This window comes from Tiliqua scincoides, chromosome 3 (genome assembly GCF_035046505.1).
Source record: "Tiliqua scincoides isolate rTilSci1 chromosome 3, rTilSci1.hap2, whole genome shotgun sequence".
NCBI classification, from domain to species: Eukaryota; Metazoa; Chordata; class Lepidosauria; order Squamata; family Scincidae; genus Tiliqua; species Tiliqua scincoides.
In genome coordinates, this window is record NC_089823.1 from 204,155,559 (window position 1) to 204,177,964 (window position 22,406).

The window sequence follows — 22,406 nt, forward strand, 5'->3', positions numbered from 1 at the left end:
ATAAAGTTTTTTAAAAATTCTGAACTTGAGGCCTGTGGTCTGAAGTGCAATCTGTTATCAAAACCAAGATCTATAGTTTGTTTTAGCCTGGGGTGACATTTAGCATACCCTCAACTCACCAGTAATCTGAAACTGAAATGATTAGCGTGAGATGCAAAATTGTGAAGCAATGGCAATTAATAGTGTCCAAGAATCATTTTCCTTTTCTTGGAACAAACTTGTAACATAGCCCTCCTTTTGTCCCCCACCAATGAAATGCTTGGTTTGTTTTGAAAAATGAGATAAGTTATTGGTGTTCTTTCCCTTTTTAAAAATCTCCCTTGATTAATCTCCTTATATTTCTAGTTGCCTGACTTGTATTCATAGTGAACAGCAGCATGGCATTATGCACTGAGAAAAGCCCTCTGGTCACTATTCTATGTCCCTGGTCTCCGGTGTCAGTTTTTTAAAAATGCATTCTGGAGGCCAGAATGAACTTGTTTTTTGCATATGTTCTGGGACCGAGCAGCCCCATGAGTTGTTCATAGGTTTTGCTTTATCCCTGATTATTATGGTACTTGTCCTGTTGCCAGTTGGATTCCACATGCTCTTGGCTTCTCTTCCCTATGCATAAAAATTCTGGGACAAAATAAGGTGCCTGGGACAAACATTCTGGGTGTTTGGCCTTGAAAAGAGAAGGCTGAGAGAGGATATGATAGCGCTCCTCAAATTCCTAAAGGGCTGTCATATGGAAGAAGGAACAGTTTTGTTCTCAAATTTGGTTCTCAATTTTATTCTCTTCTCTGTCTGAGAGTAAAACTACCTGCCTATAGTACTAAAATTTTTGCCAAGTAATCAAGCTCCAGTTATCACTTTGCCTTATCTCAATCAGAAGGCAGAGGGCAATCAGGTCAATCAGAGGGCAGAGCCTTTCAACTCTGAAAAGTTTCATTTCTTTCTCAAGCAGCAGGCAGGCACCACTAGGGATCATTTGTTTCTATAGTAACTTTCCTGGGAAATTCCAGCCAAAGTTAACCTTTTATTCTCCTCCTTCCCTTTTGCTGCTGCAACCTGGTTCCTTTTTGCAAATGCATTTGGCAGAAGTCTTTTTTTTTTTTTTCCCAACAGCAGGATGGGATTCTCCTTTCCATTAGAAATAAAGTCAGTGCACTATTATTTAAGAATAACTCCCATGGAAAGCAGTGGATCTACTTCTGAGTAAAAAGGGTTGCAAATATATGCAGCTGCATCTCTCTGCTGTGAACTGAATTGCACACTCTCAGTTATGTGTTATGGGTTGTATGTTGTACGTAGAGCTTCTGGCTTAACACACCAGACACCTTAAAGGTGGATTTGATTCATGGTTCTCCTTCAGTGGTTCCCAACCTTTTTCACTTGCATATCCCTTGGTAGCCTGTTTCCATAAATTGTACCCTTCATATTAGCAAAATGTTTCTAATAATACAAGCCCTCATCTCCTCTATATGAAAGCCCAGACTTCATGTATTCATCACAGTGTTTTCTCTTTTTATCTGTTTGAAGAACAGAAGACTCTGCCTTTGCACTGTTTTGCACCAGAAGTGTGCTTAGAAATTCTGGGTGATTGATCACTTTCCATATTATGTTTAAGCTTTTTTACTGTGCTGGTTTTCAATCAGTGGTTCATACATGGATGACCAAAAACTAGCTATTGGTGGGGCTTTCACAGCCAACTAGCTACCTCCCTTCTTGCCTTGCTGGTCCTTGCAAGGCATTCTGGAGCATGGCCTGCCTTTTTCTGCCATTATGCCATTCTTTTTCAAGTACCCCTAAAGGTCCTGTTGAGTGTCCCTGGGAGTACATGAATACCAGGTTGGGAACCACTGTTTCACTGGTATGTAGTTTACAGTGCACTTACTCTGATAATGTTTACAAAAAGGTGGTGAAGTCAAGAATTTAGAAAGAATAAAAATGTATCTTATGATCTTCTACTATGTTTTAAATAAATTAGAGTCTACAGTTCTTAGGTTACAATTAGTGGTAGATTATTTTTTAGGATCTGGCCTTGGGTAAAATCAGACAAAACTATAGTCAGACACCCCCCTAAGTTTAACCCCGGACTTATCCGAGGGTCATAGAAAATTCCATGATTTGGGGCTCAAAACCTGCCCTCGACTTATCTGTGGGATCGACTTATAGGCGAGCGTCTGCGGTAGATTCCGCAAGAGAGAAGATTCTGGTTGGACATCAGGAAGAAATTCTTGACTGTCAGGGTGATTCGGCAGTAAAACAGATTTCCAAAGGAGGTGGTGGATTCTCCCTCACTGGCAATTCTCCAGGAGAGGCTCAGCAGGCCCCTGTTGGAGATATTCTAGGACAGTGATTCTCACATTTTTAGCATTGGGACCCACTTTTCAGAATGAGAATCTGTCAGGACCCACCAGAAGTGATGTCATGACTGGAAGTGACACCATCAAGCAGGAAAATTTTTAACAATCCTGGGCTGTAATCCTACCCACACTTACCCAGAAGTAAGTCCCAATGACTATCACTGTTGAAAGCAAATACTTAGTAGCCTGTTCAAAGTGCAGATCTGTAACAGTTCCCCAAATGCAGTCACATACCATGGCAGCGTTAAGTCTAATATATTAAAAATAAAATATTGAAATGAATGGGGTCCCACCTGAAATTGGCTCGTGACCCACAGTTTGAGAAACACTGCTCTAGGAGGATTTCCTGTTTCAGGCAGGGGGTTGGACTAGATGACTTTGTAGGCTCCTTCCAGCTCTATGATACTATAGCTTTTAAAAAAGCATGCCATGCAGTGATATACAACAGTCTTGAATAACTATCTCCACCTTCCGTGGCAGAAATAGGGGAGGAGTATCTCTTTGAAGAGAGCATCTTCCAGTTATCACCTTCTGCAGTGACAGTAATATGGAACAGTCCCCCATCCCTTCACAATGGTAAAGAATAACATTCTTTCATTCCCACTGAAATGGTAATGACATACTTCTCTGCTGAAGTTAATATGGCAGCAAACAGCTATTTTGAAAGCAGGTTGTTGGAGGTGGGGAATTTCTTGCAGTTGGAAGATTCCTGTGTCATTTAGGGCACATTCGTAACTTTCCAGCAGAGTTAAGGACAATGCAACTCCAAGGTATGGAAGTGACTCCCAACTGCACGATGCAGCCCAATTGGCACAGCTATGTCAGTGCTGCAAAGTTGGTTAGGATTTGGGCCTTAGTAGTTTTGTGACTGCATGGGCCTTTAATGAATACAAGAATCTTATTTTAATCATATAATTTTACTGGGGATTATAAAACAAATGATAAATAAGAAGAAAACAGGGAAATTACAGAGTTTAAAAGACTGGAATATATTTTTCAGCAAAGAAAATCATTAGGCTTTAATACCTTACTGCAGTTCCAATTTCAATTACTTAGAGAAACCATAAGAAGTAAAGACCAGAAATAAAATATTGCCATATTAGAATTCAGATCAATGACTGATTAATCATAGTTTAGGTTTCTGGCTAACAACGTATTCATTCTCACATTTCCAACTGTTCAATAAAGAGAAGGAAGAGGAGAAAGAATATCATGTTTATGGATGAAGATACGTGACACACAGCCCAATCCTGTTGGGCTGCCCCAAAGGCCGAATGCATAGTCCATCAGCCCTGATTGCTGCAAAGCAGCCGCAAAGTGCGTTCTGACTAAAGCCTTCCCACACTCATCACTGGCCACCCGCCTGAGCAGGTAAGCAATCGGGGGAAGCAGGAGGAGGCAAAACAGGGGCAGGGAGGGGCGAAACTGGGCAGAGGGGAGGAATGGGGTGGGGAGGTGCTGGAGGGGGGTGGATCTAGTGACAATGGATCTTCATAAGCATGGGGAACATTGTTCCTCAAAAAATTGGACTTGTAACTGCAGGGAATTGATTAGTAGAGATGCAGATAGTGAGGGGCACCTTTATCAACTCTGGAATTGGCATTCTGCAAGTTGTGTGTGTATTTGTTCTGGTTCCATGGGAAAGGCCCATGTGAACAGTCCCTTCCCATGTGATGGGACATTTAAATGTTACCTTATGGACCAGCAAGTCCTGATGCATGTCATTAAGTTGCACAAAGTACTGTATCTGAATGCCAGTTGTCATGACAACACATTGTTGATTGACCCTGTAACTCTAGGCTTCAGCTGTCATCTGATTCTGTGAAATGAGGTCAGTGCCCACAGAAGAGAGTTTTCTATCTTCGAAAAGAAACAAACTCGCCAAGAAAAAAACTTTTTATACCACAACTAGCACTTTGACTTAATGCATGAATTAGTCTTAAAACGTTTTTACAGTTGACCTTCTTACACAGTTTACTGTATGGGTAAGATTATCTTCTAATGTTTTATGTCCAGAGGCCTTTTTCTGCCATATTAGCCTGTAATTCCTCCGGTACTGCCAAAATAGGGCAAATGTCTTCATTCTTTGATCTTCCACCCTCTTTTCCATTCTTTTACATTTGAAGTAAAACAACAGCTTAAGGACATCCATATGTTATTGGAATGACTTCCATTCCCCCCAGTCTGTGCCCCTGAAAACTGCTGCAGATAGTAGCCACATGATCTAGAGACCCCATTTACTTCATAATTGAAATGTCAAAAAAAAAGAAAAACCAGAAAATCCCCTTGCAATTCTACCTCCAATTAATGTATCAACTGAGCCCAATATTTGTTTATTGAAGATGCTGTAGATGCTTTTCTGCACTTGATGTTTACAACTGTTCACTGCTGATTTTCATTGCAGGTGAGATTTGTCCTAAAAATCGGTCTTAGGCGTGCCTAAAAGAGACAATACTGCTTTCAGCAGAGTTGATACATTGGTGTGTTACAACACTTATTCCTAAAAATGTGAGAGTGTTAAGGTGGAAGGCAAATGAACATCACTAAGGTGTGTGTCACTTAGGGATGTCCTGATTGACAATGGGTTTCATATATGATGGTCCACCGTTGGTTTACTCTACTGTAGCTGAAAACTCACCTTGTGTTGGTGTTGTAATAAGGAGACCACAGACGCCATTCCAGGTCATGCCAGGCCTCCATAGGCCACAAAATGGCCCACAGATGCTTCCAGAACCTACTTCCGTGGATATGTGGGCCCCTCTGTACTAGGTAATTGTGTAAGACAACAATATTATAATAATGGATAAAGCAGCTTACCTCTCCTTTTAGACAATGGTAGGTAATACAACAATGGATTATAATTATTGTATTGGCAACCTTCAGTCTCAAAAGACTATGGTAACGCGCTCTGAAAGGTGGTTCTGGCACAGCGTCTAGTGTGGCTGAAAAGGCCAATCCGGGAGTGACAATCCCTTCCACACCGGGAGCAAGTGCAGTCTGTCCCTGGTCTGTCTCCCTGGCTATGGGCCTTCCTTCTTTGCCTCTTAGATTATAATTATAGACATGGAAAACAGATCATGACACCTGCAGTGGCAAAAAGCATCCTAAGAGCTATATGCTTATTAAGAACAAAACAATAGACTACTATAAGTGCTATCCAAAGCTTTAACAGACAAAGCAATTTGTTTGTTTGCTTTCTGGTTTTGGATTAAGCACTTGGGACACCACTTGAAACTTACAGCATCTTCACGTGTGAGGCTTAACTACTTTTTAGTTAACTACTTAACTACTTCTCCCACTTGGTTTATGTAAATGTCTTGCTATAAAACTCAAGAGAGAACACAAATGCTTGAACAATAATACAATGACCTGATTTGAAACGATTTATTTTTCCTCAGGAGTTTAGGGCTTTTGAAGCCAAAAGCTAGATAGGTTCAACAAAAATGGAAAGCAAATTAGAAACTTTATTTAAGGAACAACAAATTAAATTGAACAATAAAATTCAGAGATGAACAATAAGATTGCAAGAGAAACCAGAAACTTTGTTGACTGAGACAGAAACTAGGTTTGAAACAAAGCTGACAGATTTAGGGCCCAATCCAGGAGTAGAGATGGGCCGGTGCAAGTCCCTTGCACCGGCCCAATGGTGTTGCTAAAGTGCCGTAAAGCACTTTCACGCCATCAGGAGAGCAGGGAGGCCGGCTCATGGATGTGTGCTGGCCTCTAGAAGCTGGCCCAAGCTCCATTGGACCAGTGCAAAGGTAAGCCTGTGTCAGCTGAGTCAGGTCAGCCCAGGGGTCTGGGGGTGTAGGGAGGGCAAGAAGGAGGCATTTCAGGGTGCGGAGAAGGGGGGTGGCAGGCAGGCCTGTGGGCGGGTGGTGAACGAGCAGAGGGTGGGCAAAGTTCCGGCACTTGGAGCAGCTCCGGGCTGCTCAGATCTGTGCCATCTCTTGATGTGGTGCAGATCTGAGTAGCCCGATGGGGCTGCTGCAGCGCGACATGGGATAAGGGGAAGCCATTTCCCTTGACCGGGCCGAGCCACTTTTGACCCCAACCCTGCTCTGGATGCCAGGCAGTTCAGCTGGCCTACCTGCTCCAGAACAGGTTAGGATTTGAACTGTTAGACAAATTTTGGGAAGGAAGGGATGCCATGCTTAAGGAGAGATCTCAAGGGGAAGATTTCAGAACAAGAGAAATGCAAAACAGACAAAGTAAGCTAACGTATTGAAAATGATGAGTCAAAGTAAGAAAATTGCAGACTTACAGAATGCATTACAGAATATGATATCTTGAAATACGAAAGGCAGAAATGGAATTGTGGCCCAATCCTATGTACACCTTAAGCTGCCGGAGCAAGCATTTCAGTTGTGTTAGATGCTTTCCAGCTGTCACAAATGGCAACATGCCGGAGTGAGCAGCCTGACCGCCACCACAAGCGACAAGTGTCTGGCTCTGCATGCCGGTGGATGACAGACACCCACTGGCTTCAGTGAGTACAGAAAGGAGTTGGAAGGGAGCTGGGGGTAGGTGGAATGGGATGGAGGTGGACAGAACAGGGTGGTGGCAGGGGTGTGGAGGAAGGTGGATCTGGAGGCAGGAGGCAGTTTTGGCAGCACACACACAGAAACATAACCCCCTTCCTGGCCTCAATCTGCCTTCCTGGGTCTATGTGAACTTGGCCAGCAATATTGTTGCCACAGGTTTAAGTAGATTTGCTGGGCCAGCAGGGGTTTGTCCTAAGGCAAGGAAACAAGGGAACAAATGTTCCCTTACTCTGAACTCCCTTGTGGGATTCACATGGAACACGCTCTGACTTTCCTCGAACTTACATCAGCAAAATGGGTATCCTGATTCTAGTGAGACCCATAAGTGGCCTGTAGGCTTACACAGAGGCAAATAAAAACCATTTTTTACTTTCTTCTGGTTTGCCTTCTGTTCACTCCCTCACCTTTTTGGTGCAGTTGCATACTATAGCATAGTAGGGGATGGGATTAGGACAGTTAAGCTCCTAGTACACCTAAGAGGACACTGTGTCACACTCAAGAATATGGAAGAGGCAAGGCTGCAGATATACTGCTCTCTATATTCCTATTTCATTTATACTAGGCAAGTTTTAATATACAGACCAGAATGAACGGAAGAAAATAAAGTAATTAAGCCACAGCTAGATAACAGGGAGAGACATTAGGGGGACATAGAAAATAACTCTGGAGAGGGTCATGGGCAAGACCGGTTTCATTGAACGTAAATGGATTAAACCATTTTATAAAGTGAAATAAAATATATTAATGATTGAAAGATCAAAGGTCTGATCTAATATGTCTGCAAGAAACTCATTTTATACAATGTGATATTCATTTTCTGGGGTGGGGGAGCACAAGACAGGTATTTGGGATTAGCATTCCGGCCAACTTAGATTTTATGCTTAGCATTTCAAAGACATTGAAGGCCCAGTAACTTCAAACCACATGTGTAGTGGAAAGACCTTGGTGATTTGACTTTCACTTCCCTCCCAAAGGGCTAACTGAAAGGGGGAGGAGCCAGTCAGTCCTATAGACTGGATAAGGGCCAGTTCCTAACCATTCTGCGTGGGAAGTTGAAGTTGTCAGAGAAGAGCTAAATCACAGAGCTAAACCGACAACCCGATCCTTACTAAATTCCTGTGTGGTGATGAAGCTGTGCTAGCTTGGGCTCCATTGCATCCTGCTAATGAATTTCAGCTGCTGGAGGTCTCTTTGGGGTAAGGGGACATTGTCCCCTTGCCACAGGGTAAGCCTCACAGCTACAATGAATCAACTCAGACTCGCGCCAACTCGCACAATTCTGAGTTGATCCATGTAGGCAGATTGGGCCCAGGAAGGGGGATAGGGCATGGCAGCCACTGCCAATCTTGTCCCTGCCCAGGCCCAATGTGCCCACCCTGCCTCTGTGGTCAACCTGCCTCATCTCTCACCCCTGTGCCAGGCTTGGTCAGGTGGGCATTATCTTTTTGTCACCCGCACTGTCACCTCCTCCCCTGTGCATGTGCGGCTTTGGCCTCAGAAACAGCTCCATTTGTAGCCATACAGGGATGAGGAAGGGCAGGAGGGCTTATTTCACAGCGCTTGCTGTGAGCCTCAGATAGGAGCTGTCACAACCCTCACCAAAGATGGTGGAAAACCACCACTCCTCTGTGAGGGACAATGTAATCCCCCCAGCCCTGGCTGAGCTATTCCACTGCTAGGAACCAATGACAGCAGAAGAACGATCAGACAGGTTGGGATCAATGTCTCAGGTTCTGGGTTTAGGAAGCACAACAGCACCACACCCTTCATGTAAGTAGTTTTCAATAGCATCATTGTAGGTGAATGTAGAACCAAACTGAAATCCTTTAATTTCCCTGTTTTCTAAGTGCACTTAATAGAAAGGGCCCGTGGCTGGATGATCAAATGTTTGGGGCTATGCTCCGAAGATAGTATGCAAGCTTTATTTAGTTGCAATCCAATATGCTTTAATTGCTATAACAGCAATTAGCATGTACCACACTGGGAGAATGCATGAATTATACAATGGCCAACTTGATTTAAATCTGTGATTTAACTGGTCTTTTTTCCTGGTGATTTACAGCAAGCCACTCTGCCCTCTCCCAGCTTCCCACCACAGTGTGTTTTCAATTCTTGAAAGCGAATGTAATGTTATTCTTAAAACGGTGACAACTTGCGCACAGTACAGGACGCATCAGCATTTTGGTCTAGTGGTCATTGGTAATACAATATATCACTAACAACTGCTTTAGAGGTTAGGAAACAGTACTATTGATCTCCAGGAGCCTGGTTGCCAGAAATTATATTAGAAGTTTAGTACTTGGTTCAGCTTCATATTAGTCATGCAGCCAAGATTGATCTTTCCTGGAAATGAATGAGTCAAGAGTACTGCTGCTGCTAGTGTTTTTTCAAACATGATGATGAGAGAGAAGTTGGCTGTACGTGACCCTAATGCAGACTTGTTGACCTTAGTTAAAAATTTACTCTGTCCTGCAGAATCTGCTAAGTAATCACATGCACAAACCTTTACAACGTGTTAATTTACCTTCCTGCTCCTCCAAATGCCCTTTAAAGGAAGAGCTGAAATGTCATCCTAAAGGTACTCTCTGACAACGATACTTTATTATGAAAAATGGATAATTTGAATTAAGATGCTTCATTTGCGTGATGGATTCTTGGGAGAATATTGGAATTTGCAGAATTTGTAATTTCAGTGATAACATTTAAATATCATTCACATGAGATTTGCACACACAAATATTTGCACATGCACATGATTAAATTGCATTTTCAGCCCAATCCTATTGGGTTAGTTTGGCTGCCATAACAGGCATATGACAGTGTTTACACTCACCAGTGGCAGCCAATTGAGAGCAGGGAAGCTGAAGCAGGTGGTGGGCCATGGGTGGAATGGAGGTGCAACTGGGCATTCTGGGGAGTAACCAGGTGTGGGGAGGAAGCGAGAGGGGTTAGATCTGGAGACCATGGTGTAGGCTGGCTCTTATCCCCTCTTCTAAAGGATTTCCTCTTTTTCCTCCTTAGGCATATGCCACCGAAATAGATGGTATATGGCCCAGCACACCCATAGGCTGCACCAGTCCTTAAGTGAAGGTAAGTAAAAATAATGTTTACTTAAACCCTGTTTGCCCTCGGGTTCCTGCCCCCTCCCATCACCATTGGATGCAGCACACACCTTTTTGGCATGGTTGAATCAATGCTAGAGATGGGGGATGGGATTTGCTACTGAAGGCCAATCTTAATACTAGATGGTGAAACATAACAGATAGAATAACCTACACTAGAGTGCATATGCAGGAGTCAGGGCTGTCAGAACATTGGCTGCTGCGTTCCATGCCCCGGTGAGGAGGCTGGTTGAGAAAGGTATGAATGGAAAACACATTTTTGTTGGCTGCAGAAGAGTCCTCACTGGGACTCCTCAGATCTATACCAGCACTTTTGCTGGCGTAACTCTGAGAAGCCTGCTGGAGGCAGGCAGGGGTTTGAATTATGGCAGTGCTTTTGAACTATGCATATGCCGGCCTTTAGGTCATGTTAAAATTAAATCAACCTAAACTGTACTGGTACCAGGTTGCTGGGGGCCCTGGGACAAACCTCTGCACTTGGTCCTCCATGATATCCCCTACCTGTCTTCTTATGGCACTTTGGGTGCTATCAGTACTTAGGAATAGAGGTCAACCTGACCAGGTTGTCACATTGACCAACCCATTACTGCCTCTGAACCCAACTTTAACAGCTGTAAAGTCTGGCTGATCACTACAGTGTGGGGGAGTTACTTTGCATTGCATAGCATAGATATACTTTCCAACTTCCCTTTCTTCACCTGGAAGTCAAATAAACACAATTTGCACATAAAGGAAAATGTTTCATATAGAAACAATTTAAAAAAAACAAAACACATTCTACATGATCCTTTTTCACATTTAATTTTTCTCTTTTTATAAGTAGAAGGAACATATTCATTTAATTGATACTCCACAATTCTTTTAAGGAATTCAAAGTAGTGGTTTCCCCCACATTAACATCACAACAGCCCCGTGAGGTCGGTTAGGTTGAATGTCAATGGCTCAAAACCACAGTGAATTTTATGGCCAAGCATAGAATGGAATATGGTCTCCCTGGATCTAGTCTGACTAGACTACTAGCCCTGTTCCAGTTTAGTTCATCAGTTTACTCACAACACTGTATTAAAGGCCTCAGTGCTTTCAAGTGTGTTGACTTTTTGTCTTCCCTTTAAGGCGATTCCATATCAAATCCGTTTAGACATCCACATGGTTCCCATTGTGATGCCTTTGTGTTTCATTTTATAAGACAACATTTGAAATATTGCCACTACTTCTTTCTGCAAGTGTTTCTGTGTTGTGGTACAGAGCAGAGTGACTCCTGATGCCTAATGTCATATTTTATAAGTGCTGCATATATAGGTTCATGCCTGTATAAGAGTGACATGAGCAGCCTGATGGTGATAAAGTCAAATATGGACGAAGAGGAAAGCAGAAACTTTCTAAATCAAAATTTTTCAAGGGCATAGTTCCCTCCCCTGGCTATAAAAATTATTCTGAAAAAAAATGAGAATTCTTTTGTGGCAAGGATTAAAATTCTTCACATGACTCTCCCTGCTGAGATATTTAATGATACAGCTTGAGAATTATGGCAGATCAGCTAGGCTTCAGAACGGAGACTGCAACGTTAATGACTCCAGTTCTTTATGCACTATAAGAAATCATAATTTAGAGAATTAACAGCTTTTTGAAACACAAGGTGGAATCAGTATGGGGCTTTTTGATACGCATCTGTAAGAAATTCAAAGTCATGACAGGCTATGAAAAAGATAGGAAACATGAGTTTGGTGAAAGTGTCCAGGCTCACCTGCAGAGTTTCTACAGCTATGTGGTCCATGGGCTAAAATGTTGGACTTGCAACTTGAAGACCTGGTGTTCAGATTGATGGGATGCAGCAGTCCCCTGGGCAGTCTCGGACATACCATGATCCCATATATGAAGTTCTCCTGCATGTGTAAAATATTTACCTTGAGAAAATAAATTAGATAAGGGTCACATATGGAACTGGCAGGTCTTTGGTTCATCCAGGTTAGGTGGCTTTTTGAAGCTTTGGATGGGGGTTTCTTCCAGTCCTAGCTAGAGGTGCCAGAGATTACATGAGGAAGCTTGTACACAAAGCATGTGGTCTTTCATTGGGTCCTACCATCCCGGCACCTTCCAAATCATAGAGCATTGGGGTCAGCAGATGTGCTGTATTCACATAGAACAGTATAGTAAGCTAAAACAAAAGTCTGCTAGTAAGGAATCGAAATCAAGTGAAATTGTGCTAGTTAAATTGTGGAACATTGCTTTAGAAGTAGATGATTCACTGCAAGAAAGGACACAAAGGCAAGGTTGGAGGTGAGTAAAAGGATACTCTAGTGTTACTAAGCTTCTGTAAAAGGTGTCTTGTAAGACTTATTGACCAGGCTTATTTGCTTTTGAGGCTAAGTCCAGCCAATACTATTTGGCTTTATATATGCTAGCATTTTTTGCTCTTAGCCCCTAGAGAAGTGGTTCCCAGACTTCCCAGTGTCACTTACGAGGGTCACAGTGCTTCTGCAGACTCTTTTCCTCAGCTCAGCTGGATGCCTCCATCTTGGATCATGTAGAATCTCATGCGATTCAAGATGGTAACACTCAAATCTTGTAAGATTCTGCGCCATCAAGATGGCAAGGCCCAAATCCCATGAGATCTTGTGCAGTTCAAGATGGCAATGCCCAGGAGAGCTGGTAGGAGAGGTCATCCCGTAGCACCCTTGCGTGTGCACTACGATGCCCTAAGGTGCCACAGCACACACTTTGGGAACATGTGCCCTAGAGCTTTCTGCTTCACCCTTCAAGCCCCTGTGTACATTTACCTCCTCCTCTCTGCAGGGAGTCCTACAAATGTATAGTAGTTCTTTAGTAGATTATACTTACTGCTTTCTTCTCTCAAAATTCTAAGTTACATTTTGAATATTTTTTAACTCCAAATTTAGACTTGCTTGTATTCATTTCTTGAATGTTTTGATGTTGGTGGCCTTCAGATAAGAAATCTTATAAGCTATAAGTTGTCAGGAATGAAGTTTATAGTTTGAGATTTCCTATCTGAATGACCGTGGCGGAGCCTTCATTCTCTATAGCCTGAACCAGGGCTACAGAGGAGTGAACCCTTCAGCAAGTCATGAAAATGCTTCAGTATTATGCGTCTCTCTGTCTGATCTCTTAACCAATGTCTCAATCCCCTGAGACAGTGATCAACTGGAAGAATTAATCCTTGTTCTTTGACTCCTTGATAGTATGCCTCTCCCTTAATTGGTGAATGATAGGCCTAGACTCCAACACACTCACAATGGTCTTACCAAAGGAGGAAGGGATAGAACATTAAGCATGTTCATTTTGACTGAACACAGATCATAGAGGGGGACTGTGAAGTTGCCAAGGCCAAAGTTACCACTCTGTATTTGCTGGGATGCATTGTTGCAGGGATCACAGGGCTAGGTTGCCAAGACACACAGATCTCCTTGTCCAAAGATAAAGACAGAAAAACCAAAAATTAGAAGGGCCTTTTCTATGGCCCGTTGTAATTCTATCCCATCTTCTGTTCTTTGGGGTAGATTTAATGGCATCCCTTTTCAGGAAAGAATTTGTCCCTGTCCTCAGCATGTTGTAGAAACGTTAGACCACCTTCTTCCTCATTGTCCGCTTCACAATGAGGCCAGAAGGAAATGTCTGGCCCTCCAATTTCACCTTAACTCCCTCGCTGAGGATTTTGCTATACTGCAATTTTTATTAACCTGCTCTGATTTTGACATTGTTTCTCAGATAGCTAAATTTATCTTACAAATTGTGGCGACTAATCTGAAGCGTGCCCCTACTCGTTTAAGTGCTTGGTTTATAGGTGTCATTTGTAGTCTGTCACGTTATACCTGTGCACATCTGTATGCTCTTTGTTTGTATTTTCAATAATGCCTAATAAAGGTGTCTGAATCTGAATCTGACAGAAAAAGATTTTAAGAAAAAACTCAGGAGGGCTAGCAAGAGACCTGAGATTGCTTTTCTAGGGAAGGATTCCTTTGCAAGGCAGGTCACTGCGTTGAGAATGGAGAAAGGCTGAAAAGATAGGGAGTGGCCTGGTGCCTTTCCAGGTGCCAGCTGATACATTGGCTCTTAGATAGTGGAGGAAGTGTTGGTGTGCTTGATTCAGCATCAATGGATAACCAAATGATTCACATGTGGTGCCAAGAACAGCACATAGGTAGCAACAGGAGGAAAAGGGAACATGAGGGTTTTGTGACCCAACTTTTTACAACCAGAATTCCCACAGAGAAACTTAGAGGCTGTTATGAGGTGAGCTTATCAAGGGTCAGTCTTTTGATGGCCCTTGCTGTCCAATCTCAGGTTGAGATGGATGACTTCTATTGTTCCACACCCTGAGAAGAGTGTGGCAGAGGACTCTCTGATTGCTCAGAAGTCCAGTAGATCAATTACCATACAGCTCTTGATTGTGTTTACAGTGAAGTTGGTAAAGGACACTTAGGTTGAAGGCACTTCTTTTGTGTTCAGTAACAACTTTGATTACTTTGCAGTCAGGAAGTTCCCAGGATATGACCTCCTTTACAGCTTTGAATCTACTGACCAAGCAAGGGGCAGCTGCTCTCAGAATCCCCCTCCCCCCAAAACCAAGGCTTCTCTAAGTCAGCCAGCAAGAATGGAGTGTGGTGATTACTCTGAAGAACCAAAGTCTGGCTCTTTCCCTAAGATGTGTGGGAACTGGTGATTTCATGCCATCAACCCAAGCAAAATACTGAGATCATGCTCACATTGCATGAAGATCATGTAAAAAAAAAAAAAAAAAAAGATCAGACAACAGCAGGACTTTGTCCCTGGATTCTCAACAACCTGGAGCCATCACTACATGGGTCACATATCATTGGATATCAGGCAACAGCAGGACTTTGTCCCAGAATTCTCAACAATCTGGAGCCATCACTACATGTGTCGCATATCATTGGATGTCAAGTATAGATAACAAACATTGAGTGAATGCTGAAGGAGAATATTTAATATAAAAATTGACAATGCAAAAATATTTGGAAGAAGGTTTGTTTTAGATCTTTGTGCTTTTAACCTAATGAACCATATATTACACATAGCTGCTCATAAAAATTAAAAGGCACAAAGCCAGCTGTTATAAATATCTAAGAACACACAAACTATCAACTCTTAAAGCACCTATCAAATGTAAATACATCTGTCACTGTTCTACTAATGCCTGAAACTGCAGATTCCTGAATGCTTGGTCCCTCAGTACTTCAAAATTATTTGAAGAAATCAACCCTCTACCCCCCCCCCCATTTTAATAAACACATTTCTAAGTGTGAAAAACTGTACATGTGCATTAATCCCTTAAGGAATTAAATCACATTTTAAATTCAAGTTAAATATAAAGGTGGGTAGATGGCTTGGTTTCTGTCCTTTGAACTTAGCACAACTTTTCATAGCTTCTCTCTGGGCACAAACAGTTTTGGCTGAAGTCAGAAGTTCCCAAACTGGGGTGCTGCTATGCTCCAGTCAGCAGAAACTTGTCACTACCTGCTGAGGGGTTGTGGCGACATCATGGTGGCAGTGATGGTGCTTCTGGGATTGCGCCACTGCAGTAAAAAAAAAAAAGGGGTTTTTAGACATACCTGGGATTAGTGCAGGCCTTTCAGAGGCTCCAGGAAGGCCACGTGACTCTCTGTGGGCATCCCCTCGCCTCAGAATGACTCCGAAATTGTGACCCATTTCTGGTTTTCATTGTGAAACCGAAAGTGGGTTGCTGTCAAATTTAAGAGCCATTCTGCGGCATGGGGAAGCCATCAGTGGGGTGCGTGCCCTCCCTGGAACTTCATAAGAACATAAGAACATAAGAACAGCCCCACTGGATCAGGCCATAGGCCCATCTAGTCCAGCTTCCTGTATCTCACAGCGGCCCACCAAATGCCCCAGGGAGCACACCAGATAACAAGAGACCTCATCCTGGTGCCCTCCCCTGCATCTGGCCTTCTGACATAACCCATTTCTAAAATCAGGAGGTTGTGCATACACATCATGGCTTGTACCCCATAATGGATTTTTCCTCCAGAAACTTGTCCAATCCCCTTTTAAAGGCATCCAGGCCAGACACCATCAGCACATCCTGTGGCAAGGAGTTCCACAGACCAACCACACGCTGAGTAAAGAAATATTTTCTTTTGTCTGTTCTAACTCTCCCAACACTCAATTTTAGTGGATGTCCCCTGGTTCTGGTGTTAGGTCTGCACTAACTTCAGGTGTGTGAAAACCCCTTTTTCACAGTGGTAGTGCAATCCCAGGAATTCCCTTGCCACTTTGCCCCTTCCTCTGCAAAGCTCTATAGGAGAGTTTGGGAACTGCTGGTTTCAGCTGTTACAATCTAGCTGTTGACATGAGGTAGAGAGCTATGTCAGAGTGTATACATGAAGAGGTTTTTTTTTTCTTTTTCCAGATGACTTTCTATTTCACTGATCAGTGTTTCAACTATCAGGATTTCTTAAGCATTCTAACAACCCTGGGAGTATGGAACTGAAAAGACCTCAGTCTGTCCCTCATAGTACTATCACCAATACCATAAATAGCTTTATTTACAAGTTGTGATTCATTAAAATCACTCCATTATTTCATGCTGGACTTAGGTATAAACTAAACAAGCTATAGCTTAGGGCTTCACAATCCACAGAGGCCTCAAAAAAAATTGTAGCAAATTGTGGTGTAATTTTTTTAACAAGGGGCTTCCAATTTTTTTTTTTTAACATGGAGCCACTGAAGCTTATGTAGCTTAGGGCACAATCCTAACTCACTTTTCGGCACTGACATAAGGACAACGCAGCTCTGAGGTAAGGGAACAAACATTCCCTTATTTTGAGGAGACATCTGTGAGTGCCACCCAACTGCAGGATGCAGCACACGTCCCCTTGGCAGAGCTATGCCAGTGCTAGAAAGTTGGTTAGGATTTGGGCCATAGGGCCTCACCAAGTCTAAATCTGGCACTGCCTGTGTTTATAAGCAGTGATGGACCAGCCCAAGAAAAGGTCTCTTGACAACTGTGAGTCACCCTGACTCCAGTGTGTATACATCTCTAACAGATCTATAACTCTCCCACTCCAGCTAAACAACAACCATCTCTAAAATTCAATTTAACACCCTTTTACTTATTTTTCCCCTACCACCCGAGACCTTCAAATGCTACTTTCTGACTGACTACTCCAACCCTTTACATTCTAGCCCTGGGTGATAGGACATTTTTCTCTTTTCTGCCTGGAGATGCCATGAATTGAACCTGGGACTTTCTGCATGTGAGCTATCACTGTTTCATTTCGACTGCAAATTCTCTTCTTTCTCAGCAAGTCAAAATTGGAAAAAAAGAATTGACACTCCTGCCAATTTAGCACAAGCCTGTCAATATGATTAGAATCAAACTCTCATTGATTAAAAAAAAAAAGGACCAGTGCTCTCATGCACCATTGTGCATGGCCCTCAAGAACCTACTGAGAGTCATAAATGGGAGAGCTCTCATGCTATCAAGACAACATGTTTTCTTCCTTAGCTGTGTTTAAAACTTCAAGCCACCAACTAGTCCACGAGTTTCACATTTCATTGTGTCCAACAGCTGGTGAAGTTGACAGAAGTGATGCATAAAATGACTGCTGATAAGGCTAGTCTGAGCCAAGGTATTAACAGTCATGTCCCCCCTTTTTTGGTCTTCACCTACGGCTTTTTCCTAAGTGCTACATGGCATTTTTAGCCACTCTTTCTGAAAGATATGTAGGTGCATCAGCTTTTAGAAGCCTTGCCTTTTCTTTGTGGGATAAAGATGTTCCCCAAGGCTCTTCAAACAACTGTCATTCACCTAATCCTTGTTGTCTTTAAATTATGATAAAATTCCTGCTTGTCACATCACACAGGTCATAATGAAAGGGGGAGATTAACCTTTCTGATTACAAAGGTCCATTTGCTACACCCTCAGCTAGACAATAATCTCCACAAATCAAAGTGGGAAAGCAGTCTACATTTTAGCTGGTGCATTATAACAAATACTTCACTTAGCAGCTGTACCTATCAGGTCTTTGATCCCTAAGTCAAGTGTGAGCATGAGAATACCTGTTATGGCTATAGTTAGGCAGGACTTCTCCTTTTCAAAGATGTATTATCATTAAAGGTCTAAACTGAATTATTCATTCTGCTTCGTTTGCTTTGATTGACATCGACATTGTGAATTTGCATGAGGGTGGATTGTATCCCAGCAACCAACTCAATCCTTCAAACGTATACAAATTCTTTCTTTTCATCTTCCTACAAGTTGCCGTTTCTTTCCTAAGGTCTTTTTTTTAATCTTTTAGACATTTTTTCAATTGACAATATTACTGCATCATTCAAGCATTTTTTTTTCAAGTAATAATGTATTCTTTCTTTCTCTCATTCTTTATGAAGAAATATATGTACAAAAAGCTCTAATCAGCCTTGACGAATATTTATATAATCTAACAAGGAAAATTGTGCAAACATTTTTTTAAAGGCATAAATCAAGATGAGAGGAAGAGGTTTAATAAAAGCTTGGATATAGGCATAAACTTGAGGGGATTCTACAACATGTAGAAAATGAGTCTTGATAGAAATCCTCCATTTGTTGTCATCACTTTAGGGCAGTAGTTCCCAAACTTTTTCGACTGGTGGCTTCCTTGACCTACTGGGCCATAAGCCACAGTTCTCCATGAGGGCTACAATCCTATACATTATATAGGTCAGCAGGTTTTCAGAAGGATTCTGCAGCTCTCCTGGCTGGTTTCCACAGCTCCGTGCGGAGCCACGGTTCACAGTTTGGGAATCACTGCTTTAGGGAGTATACTTATACACAGGAATAAAATTGTTCTGGAGTGCCCTAGAGCAGTGGTTCTCACTCCTTTAGCACTGGGACCCACTTTTTAGAATGTGAATCTCTCAGGACCCACCAGAAATGATGTCATGACTGGAAGTGACATCATCAAGCAGGAAAATTTTTTAACAATCCTAGGTTGCAATCCTACCCACACTTACCCAGGAGAAAGTCTCATTAACTATCATTGTTAAAAGCATAGCAGCCTGTTAAACATACAGATCTGTGACATTTCCCCAAATGCAGTCACTTACCAGGGTAGCACTAATAATATATTAAAAATAAAATATTGAAATAAATGGGAACCCACCTAAAATTGGCTCACGACCCTCCTAGTGGGTCCCGACCCACAGTTTGAGAAACACTGCTTTAGAGTACTGCTTCCCCAGTTCTTTTGGAGAAAGACGCACTGATGCCAGCAAGGATTGCTCTGCAACAGCCATACACTACTCTTCTGTCCTGTACCAGTCTGTTACTTCAGATGGCAAAGTCAGACCCAGTTAGTGCCACAGCATGAAGCACACAGAGAAGAGGAGAGGTAGAAGTGGAGATGACGCCAAAGCAGAAAGACTGCTGACTAGCTTCCTCCCACCTCAGTGGCCATGATGCAGATGGCAGTGCCAACGGCTGTCCATCAATAGTAGATCCGCCCTGCAGAAAGAGATACATGGTAGGTGCCCTCTCACAGGTTGGTGATGAATGTGCCCCCCCCCCAGTCAAAGGCAGGGTGACCAGATGCAATGGAGGACAGAGTGCCCATACCTTTAACCATTGTATAGAATAGTTAATTGAATAGAATGGTGAAGCTTAACATGGAAGGGTTTAAAAAGTTGCACCTGCCAAAATTCCCTCTTCTATGCGATGGTTAAAGGTATAGGCACTCTGTCCTCCATTGTCACCCTGATCAAAGGAGAGAGGACAGAAGCATATCTCTAAAGTTCTTTGGCTTTTGTGTTAATTTCAACAGACCTATGTTATGGTTAGATCAGTTAAATATTAGGCTTGGACTTGTCTCAGTCGTATAGTGTACATCCTGAACTCCTATTATGTATTGTTGAGCATCTGCAATGGAATCAGCCTGGAGATTTGCGCTAACCCGGAGGCAGCTGCCCCTGGACAGCCCGGTTTTTCTGGTTGGGAAGAGACCAATACTGATTAATTTTATCATATTCCCAGTCTGAATTTACCATTGATGTAAGGTGCAGATTTACTGTAATCAAGGAAGTCTGATTTTGCGTCTGTTATTTTAAACATCCTTTGGCAATAAGCATTGTGAAAGAAATGGAATTTGATATAGATTATTTTTCCTCTGTGTGTATCAACTTGTGTCCAATTAAATTATGTAATAATTTCCTATTTTTGTCTCCTTAGACACATAATAAACAGGTGGATTTTAAAAAATCCAATTGTTCCCATTGAGCAGTGTAATATTATGATTTTAAGTTATCTTGTACAGCACCCCCTTTTGTTACTTTAATAGCTGATTTATAATATGGTGGTCTCAACTCAGTAACCTTTGGGAACTGCTACTGAGTGTGTGGTTAAAAGGAGCTCACGTGGAGACAAAAATGCTCCAAAATCTGCAGCAAAGATGTGCAATTCTCAAAACTGCATTTATATCCTGCATAATGACATTTTTTTCTATGTCTGTTTCTTTAAAAGAAAGAAAAGGCAGAGAGTTTTTTTGATGTGCTTTTTACTCTCTGCCAACCAGACTGGATGATTAAAATCTCAGCTCTTGCTTTGTTTTGCTGTATGTGGGGGGAAAGGGGACGACGACGACAGAGTAGCACGGAGGGCATTGAGTCAGCTGAACCTAGCTGGGAGGTAAATCCCTCTTTCAGAATTGGTCTTTGCATTGCCACAGCTTCCTGGCAAGATTACAGGGGAATGATGTTGTGGTTGATCAGCCAACCTTGACAGGTCTGTGGTAGAGCTGGCCAGAGAATCTATTTCAGGAGGCTCAGCAATTCCCTTTTAATTCTGAACACGGAGACCAGCCAGAGATACTCTATCTGAAACTTGATTTCAACCTGTTATGGTTTCATGCACATGCCAATATTTGATGCTCCCTAATGGTAATCGATAGCTGAAAGGGGAAAAAATGAGTTCATTTACATGGGGAATTATTTATTAAACTGTTTGTTGTACAAAAATATGTTTTGTTGGGCTTGCAACCTTCAATTATATTTATCGGCTTTAATTGGAGACAATTATGTTCCACATTCCAGGCAGAACTGTCCCCCCAACTGCTCTCTCTCTCTCTCTCTCTCTCTCTCTCTCTCCTACTGTATTTGGTTTTCAAATTGAATTTTTTTTAATAAGAAAAGAGAGCTGAGAAGGATTCTATTTAACACAGAAGATATGCATGTGGAATACTGATTATGTATGGGTTCTCTTGCCTTTTAGAACATTTAATTCCCTGACAAACTATAAAAGTTAGCAATAAAACCACAAAATATATCAGTAATAGACAGGTTACAGGGATCATTTAAGGGAAAAAAAATTAGCCTCTTTGAGTTGCTTTATCATCATGGATATGATGGCATTAGCCAAAGAATCTTAGGGATATACGAAAGCCAAAAGAACCTTAGGGATGTGCTTTTCTCCCCTAAATGCCTCCTTATATGTCTTGATTTAGTTACTTGAGTGCTATTAATAAAATGCATTACTTGTTCTAAATAGCATACTAATTGATGCTAATGGGACGACACTTTATTACAAATGGCTCACAAGGTAGTGTTAAATTTACTTCTACCCTCCAGCTCCGCAATTTATTGGTGCAGGGGGCAATCTTATGCACTCATATGCTAGTTGCTACTAATACTATAAACATGGAGAAGGAGGCGTAAATAGCAAGCAGGGTTTTTTCCCCCCCCAATTCCCACTTGTATAAATATTATTACCCTCTGTATGCAGACAGCGCTTCTCAACACAAGGAAATCAGTGTCATTCTTGAGAGTGAGTGACAAAGCTATAAATAGCTATGGAGATCTGCCTGTAAGATCAAAAATGTTGATCAAGAAACTCAGAATAATGAACTATAGTTACAAAGCGCTGGAGGTGGTTTCCTCCATCTACTGTATATATATCCACTGGAATGTTTCTGTGAATTCTCCTTGAAATACCTCTTTCCATCAATCTTCCACTTACTTCTGGAACTTATGCTAGCTTAAGCAAGCCGTTTAGGGGAAGGGTTGGGTCTAGAGTTGTTTAAAGAGAGGATTGTGTGTGTGAGGTCTCTGGAGGTGCATTTCCTATCATAAAGATGTGTCTTTAAGGAAGTGTTTTGACTTCTCAGTGTGTTTGCTGGGTGGTGGCTGCAGTGTTTTCCCCACCCCTGCCAACTCCCAGTTCCTGAAGGAAAGGATAGGAATTCTTTTGTGCCTTGATCACCGCACAGCACCTACAGGCAGAGGTTACTCCTAGCAAACACCTCAGCACCCACCACTGGTTGCCAGATCAAAACCGGATATTCGGATATGTTAACCTCGCTGGCCAACATGTGGCAACCATGCTGCATTCCTTATGTCCTTGTTCAACTGAAGAAGAATGCTTCTAT